Here is a 7,204-nt window from a genome sequence, read left to right on the forward strand (position 1 = left end):
ACTGAATTGTCTTTTTTTTTTTAATGAATGAAGTAGTTACTCAGAAGCATAGAAAGTATTTATAGTTTCACCAAGTTTTCTGTATTAAGTACCTGCTGTTGTTCTTTCTGGTAAAACTTGAGCAGCTCCTCATTCTCCTTCAAACACTCAGTAACAACTACAGCTCCCACAATGCTTTACTCTGTCTGTGTCTGTTACACTGACAGTTGTGAAAAAGCTCTGAAACCAAACCGTGACTAATCACAGTCTATATCTGTCATCTAGCACAGATCTCATGTAGTGCTGCTCTGAGGAAGTCAGCCATGTTCTCTCTCAGCTGCTGACCTGCTGTGGTGGAAACTTATTTTTCATTTATTTCTACAGTTTGTCTCTTTTACTTCCCTAAAAGGTCAGAGTGATTCTTCCACAGCTCTTAATGTGTCATTCTTGTGTCGTTCACTCATTAATAGATCATATAATGGATCTTCAACACAGTGGAAATCTGCATAGCATATAAAAATATATAAACGTCTGTGAACTTGGTGAGGAGGCTGATGAAGGTGGGAGCTTCCTGAAGTTGAGCTTAAACTCTGTGTTGTTGGTGGTTTGGAGGCTGATGAGAGAAACACTGAAGCTGAAAAAGGTCTCAGAGTCCCGTTTGGTGTTGAAGTGGTTGAAGCTGTGAACAATGAAACCATCAGAGTCATAATAAGACCACTTGAAGCAGTTTATATATCTGCATGTGACTGACGTGGTTATGGGCTGTTTGACAGCAGAACTGATGAAACTTGATGTTTCAGATAAATATAACATCTGTAGGTGATTTGAAAGAAAAGTAGCTGCCTTTGAGACGGGAAACTTCTGTCACACCTTCAAAGACAAACACGACTGTTAGCAGAAACTCACCTTCTGTGACAATCAGCTCAAAATTATCGTTTCCATCCCACAAGACTCTGTCCAAAGAGCACCTGTACCGTCCTGAGTCAGACTGTTTCAGCTGTGTGATGCTCACATACAGAGTAGAATATGAGGTAATATATGTTTGTTCATATTTAATGCTGTATCTGCCGTTCTGAGCTGCATCATCAGATGTTTCAACAAGAATGTTTCCATTTTCACATTTTTCCTTACAGAACAGTTTCCTGATTCCAGGGAAAGCAAAGAAGCATGCAACTGTGATGTTTCCTCCTTCCTCTGCTCTGTGGGTGAGAGTTTGTGCTTTGACCAAACCAGTGTTTCCATCCTGAAGTGCTGCTGAAAGGATGAACAATCATTAGTTACAATCTTACTATAGATTAAATGTGACAGGTGATTATTAATTTGAACTGATCACAGAAGTTCAGTTAACTTCATTTTTCTGTTTTTATTTGCAAACAGCAAACTTCCTGTTTTATACACGAACACAAAGCATCTGATGTGGAAGATTCAGAGTTTAAGGATTGTGAAAAAGATACAAAAATGAGTTTTGACTTTTATTTATCTTTGATGACATCATCATCATCATCAGCTCTTATGTTTGCATGTGAAATGTTTTAGATGTGCTGCTAATCATCCAGAGTTTTCAGGTTTTCACTGCTCACTGTGCTGTTGCTCTTCAGCTCATTAAGAGAAGAAATGAAACACAGAGTGTTGTTTCATCGGCTCTACTATTATAAGTTTTGCTTTCAAAGAAGAGTAGAGGAAAAGGACTTGATTACAGGTTCAGTGTACAATAACAAGCTACAAATGAAAATAAAATGAAGACAAATAAGACTTAGAAGAGAGAAAGTGACAGAAATAAGAAGAGAATTTACTCACTGAGGAAGATGAAGCAGACTAAAGTGTGTTTCATGTCAGAGCTCTGATGCTTTAATGCTGCTTCTCTTCTTCTTCACTTCAAACCAGGAACTTCTTACTTCTCTTAATGATCAGGTCACACTGACCCACACCCACCCACAGACCCACCCACACCCCCCACCCCCACCCCACCACACACACACACACACACACACACACACACACACACACACACACACACACACACACACACACAAATTCCTGCTCTCTCACCAGTCGGGGTGAGTGATGCGATCCTCCTACAAGGCAGATAAATCCCCGCAGTCTGAGTGTGTGCAGGTCTGGATCCTGGAGATCACGCTGGAAGGATCCATCTAGTGGAATCACTGGACTCTCTTCATGGAGCTCATGGCTCAGTAAAACAGCTGACAGAGACACGGAGCATCGTTAATCACATGAAACCGGAACTTGTGCGATTTTAGCGGCTTCTACCGATCATTCATCTGACTGTTAGGGGCCAGCTGATAAACTTCAACAGCTCCGACTCAAGGAAAACTTTGATGGAGCTAAACTGCAGCAGACGAGACAGTTTCTGTCTCTAATCACGACCGTGTCAAGTTACTTGGAACAACGTGATACAGAATTTCCTGCAAATTTCCAAAATAAAGGCTCCTGTTCAATTAAGCAGCAAGTGCAGCAGATAAAATTCCTTTCTCAAAGACCAGTATGTATATTTAAAAGGAAATAAATGGAAATAAAGAATAACTAGTTATGTAAGCCAGTCTGTTTCCAGCATGGTTATAAGAGGTCTTAGTTATAATTCAATGGCTGTCAGTCTTGCAGATCAAACACAACACTACAATCCTACTAAAGACTATTTTCTACATCTGATCTGTAAAAAGTTGTTTAAAAATAATTTCTGGAACTTTTCTAAAATTCAACATCAAAGTTCTTCACCTACATTTGCTTAATTAAATGTAGAAAAGCAAAAAAATGTTATTGTTTGCTTTTAAAGTCTTAAATGGCCTGGCTCCTATTTACCTGTCAGACCTTCCACACCTATACACTCCACAAAGGTCTCTCAGATCAACTGACCAGTCACTCCTTGCTGTCCCCATGTCGAGACTGAAACACTGGGGGGACCGAGCTTTTCGCACTTGTTATTTATGGAATTGTCAGGGCTCTGTGTGCGGGCAGGCGGAGATGAGGATCCAATTGCAGGACTCGGACACAGCGACTCAAAAAAACCTCAGCTTTATTGCTGGAGAAAACAAAAACCTGAACTGAACTGAACTGAACTGAACAAAGACCACTGAGAACTGAAACACACAGGCATAATTCTGAGGGTACAACACGACACTGAGCAAGGGCAAACACAGGGCTAATATACACAGGGAAGTAATCAGGGAATGGAAAACAGGAGGGAGACACAGCTGGGAGAGATTAGGGCTAACGAGACAGGGGGAGCAAAGCTGGACACACTGACAAAAGACATAATCCTTCAAAATAAAACAGGAAACAATACACAAAGACGCAGACTAAGAAACACAGACTTTACACGGGCAGAACTAAACCTAAACCAGAATAAGCTGGAACATACTAAATAATACTAATCATCATCATCATCATCATCATCATCAGACAATAGATCAAGAAAATAACCAAAAATACAAAATCAAACCAAAACATGAGAACTCAAAATGCTGGGTCAAAACTGACCCAGAACGTGACAGTAATAAGCTGCCTCTCCATATTAGGCTGGCCCCAACACTTGAAATTTTTAAATCGCTTTTAAAACACACATTTTCTCCAAGGCGTTTTAGGAGTCAGCTTGTAGTAAGTTTTAGTTCTCTTTTGGCTGCTCTCAATCTTTTTTACTTTGTTAATTTTATTTATTGTATAAATAAAATACTAATGTTGCATTTTACTCATGTTTTAATATTTACTGATTTTTCTTCCATTTATGTATTTATTTTATTATTATTTAACTTTGTCTGTATAATGTATGGTTTTTGAACTTCTCTGCTTTTTTATCGGAAAGCACACAACCATGAAGAATCACTGTGTGTCCAGCAGAGCGTAGATCAGTACTTCTTTACTTGGCTCATTTTGTGTGGATACGTAGACTGGGACTATTGCAGATGTCTGTGTGTTTTTACTTTCATGAGTCACTCTATTAGATGTGGTCTCATTGACTGTCTTGTGACTGTGTTACCTGATGCTGGGTTTCCTTCAGTTCACTTACTTGTTGCTCTTTATGTGGTTCTTTCTTTGTCTCTTGTCTTTGTCTTTCTTCATGCAGGCATGTAGGATGCCGTTTTGAACATGTGTTGCATGTCATCTTGTTGCTGCAGTTCTTGGAGAGATGGACACTATTTAAACAGCCAAAACATAATTTTTTACCTTGAATGAATTTGACTCTCTCAGCGACAGGTTTCTCAGTGAACTTACGACACTTGTGTAAGCCGTGTCCTGCTCTTTTACAAAACACACAAGAGACCATGCTTCTTTCAGTAGAGTTAGTTGTGAAAATTTTCGCAGTATCTTGTCTCTTAGGAATGGATGTAGGTTGAGGTTTTGTCTTTGGTTGGTCAAAGTCACTTTGTCTTATGGCTTGGTATGATGTAATGGGATTACATGCAATACTTGCCTCCATTGACAGGAATGTTACAAAGTAACTGAAATGTGGGAATCTTTTGTGCTCCAGCTGGTACTCTGTAGCCTTTCGGTTCCACCTATTACTTAACCAGTCTGGTAGTTTAGCAGCAAGTCTTTGATTCTCAATGCCATCATTGAGGATGTTCAGATTCTCGTTATTAGTCATTGCAGATTGGCAGCTTTGTAAAAAGTCCACAAACTTTCTTAGCTCTGCACTATCCTTTCCTGTGACCTTTGGCCAGGTGTGTAACTTGTCTCTGAAGGCCTTAGCAATGACAAAAGGCTTTCCATAACGTTCATTGAGCATATTCCATGCTGCCTCATATGAATCTCCAGAGCCAATCAGGCTCTGGAATAGGCAGTCTATTAGCTGACATAGCTTCTGCCAAAACCTTTACAAGCTCACCTGTGCTCTCATAAGTGACATTTAACTCTCTTCGTGGTTGTAAGGGTTGATTAGCAGTATTCTTGGACTCTATTACCTGTAAGTTTGCAGGATTTAGAGTAAGTCTTTCTTGCTTTACTGAAACGTAGTCTTCCTCATAAACTTGTAGTTTTGCCTGTGCTGCTTTGAGTCCTTTCAAATTTTCCAATCTGCAGCCTTTGTGGCTTCATACTCTGCTGCAGGTTCTTGTATTTTGGAGGAGGAACCATTAGAGAGAACTGTATTGGCTTTAAATGGACTATGAACTGAGACACTAACAGAGCTAGAGGATGTAAATATAGAGGCTGCATATCAATCTCCTCTTGAGTGATGTTTTGCAAAACTACTGTAGTCACTGATGTGCATTTGTCTAGCTTGGAACGACATATCGTGAGGTGGTCCATCCATTGCTCTGTATTCATCACAAATATCATTAAGCTCGGCTGTTTCTCTTTGTACGACGTTCATGTGACCTTCAAGAATGTCAGGTGGATCTCCTTTTATAACAGATTTTTTTGCCACTTTGATTAATGCTTTCCATCTGTCATAAATACTGTCAAAGCGACGTTGCAGCCCTTGTAACCTTTCTTTATGGAATTCTTTTCCTTTTTCTATGAGCATGCGAGGCCTTTCACTTCTACGTTGCTCTATTTGCACTGTTTGCTCTAAAGATCTTTCATCCAGTTGCCTTGCAGCTTGTTCTGCACTGGGAACTTCAATTTCTGTCTCATTTGTGTCTGACAATTTGTTTTTCTTGTAATGCACTTATTTGTTGATGCAAAATCTCCTTTTAACTTGACTTGAGTAATGAATTGTGAACTTGGGTGCATTAATTCCCTTCTTGCTAACTTGTGATGCTGTTGTTGTCAGGCTTAACACGGTTCCTTATTGTTTCTCCCTCCTTGTGTCATCTTTCCAAACATGAACTTTAATGTCTGGCTTCTGGACGTCTTTATGAAGGAGCAACTGTGAGCCTGTGTGTCCATTAACATTTGCAGCAGCTTGGTCCTTGGTGCATTGGCACGATGTCACCACCAGGGGGCCCGGAATCATGCAGGTCCGAGTTCGACTATCACTTCTACCTCTTCTTAAAGTCTATAAAGAGTTCTTTTACTGATGGCATGAAGTTGGCTTTAATGTTAGTTGTAAGGTCTTGGGGTTGTTACAGCTTCACCTTGATCACAAACTACGCCACCGTCGAACTAAAACATAACATAAAATTCAATGAAATAGTGATCTATATAACATACAAACATACCTCGCTGGCTGACCCATGCTTTGAGGCAGAAATGAGCACTTTACAGATACTTTTAAGAAACAACTTTCTTTGAATTAAATCAGCTTCTCTTGCTTCAACTTGCCATGCTCACACATCAACATGGGCGTGCATCTCCCTCAGGTGCACCAGTGGAACCAACATGCAGTACAATATTTCCTACATGAGAATTTTCACAATAAATGACCTAATGGCATATGAAATATGCATAGTGCAAAACAAAATACATTAACTGAAAGTAAGGCAGTAAAAAAAATGTTTCAGACTTCTTTTAAATTTATTCTCATCATAACTTGAATCATTTGGTTTTCAGACCTTCACCCAGTCTCTTCTGACACGTGAGCTGTAATGCTGTGAAGGGAAACATTTACCAAGTGTTTATCTTCACTTTATTGTTTTTACAATAGAAATTATTTCCATGTTAAATTCCTTGTGTCTGATTTGACAACACAGACAGGTGACACAGCAGTGTAGCTGAGTTCCAGTGGTTTAGTTTAAATACACATCATCATAAATAGTTGAGCACATGCAAAGTCAGCCACCTGGAGCCTTTTTGATGACAGCATTTAAGGACCTCCCTCCAAGAACAGCCTACCTGCTGGCTGATCTAATAACTCTCCATACTCCCTCCTATATGCATCATTTTGTGCAACTCTTTCACTGAATCTGTCTGACAGAATCACAATAGCAAGAATAGTTTTTCAAAGTGGGAAATATTCCAGTTTGAGAAAATGAAAAACAGAATCAATTATCTGTTAAACTAAATTATAAGTAGCTGTAATAAAAAAGCTTTAAACTGAGGCTAATTGTTTGTCTGTAGGTGATAAATGTCATAAACTGTTTTAGTCACTGAGGTTCCATCAACAGCATCACTGCTGATGTTTTTCAGCAGCAGAGGAGATCTGTGGTGTGGTTGGCAGGGCTGGCATGTGCCTGAAGCCTGGAGGAGACGACATCAGCTGCATCACCACTGGGGGGCGCTGTTGGTGGTGGGAATATGGGAAATCCACTTCAGCATAATCAACTCCATTCATGTCATCGTTAGTCTGACATCAAACTTCAGACTCTAAATTAAATGATAAAGTTACCCT

General features: G+C 39.6%; 1 long non-coding RNA gene across 1 annotated transcript; it reads right to left on the reverse strand.

The window, feature by feature from the left end:
- Positions 1 to 542: 542 nt before the first annotated feature.
- On the reverse strand, positions 543 to 3,092 carry LOC120435365. Its single transcript, XR_005609676.1, has 4 exons — positions 2,797 to 3,092; positions 2,029 to 2,180; positions 886 to 1,233; positions 543 to 658 (listed from the first exon to the last, which is right to left on the reverse strand). It is a non-coding gene; the product is annotated as an uncharacterized LOC120435365 (long non-coding RNA).
- Between the last annotated feature and the right edge of the window lie 4,112 nt (positions 3,093 to 7,204).

The sequence above is a fragment of the Oreochromis aureus genome, linkage group 20 (assembly GCF_013358895.1).
Source record: "Oreochromis aureus strain Israel breed Guangdong linkage group 20, ZZ_aureus, whole genome shotgun sequence".
Classification (NCBI taxonomy): Eukaryota; Metazoa; Chordata; class Actinopteri; order Cichliformes; family Cichlidae; genus Oreochromis; species Oreochromis aureus.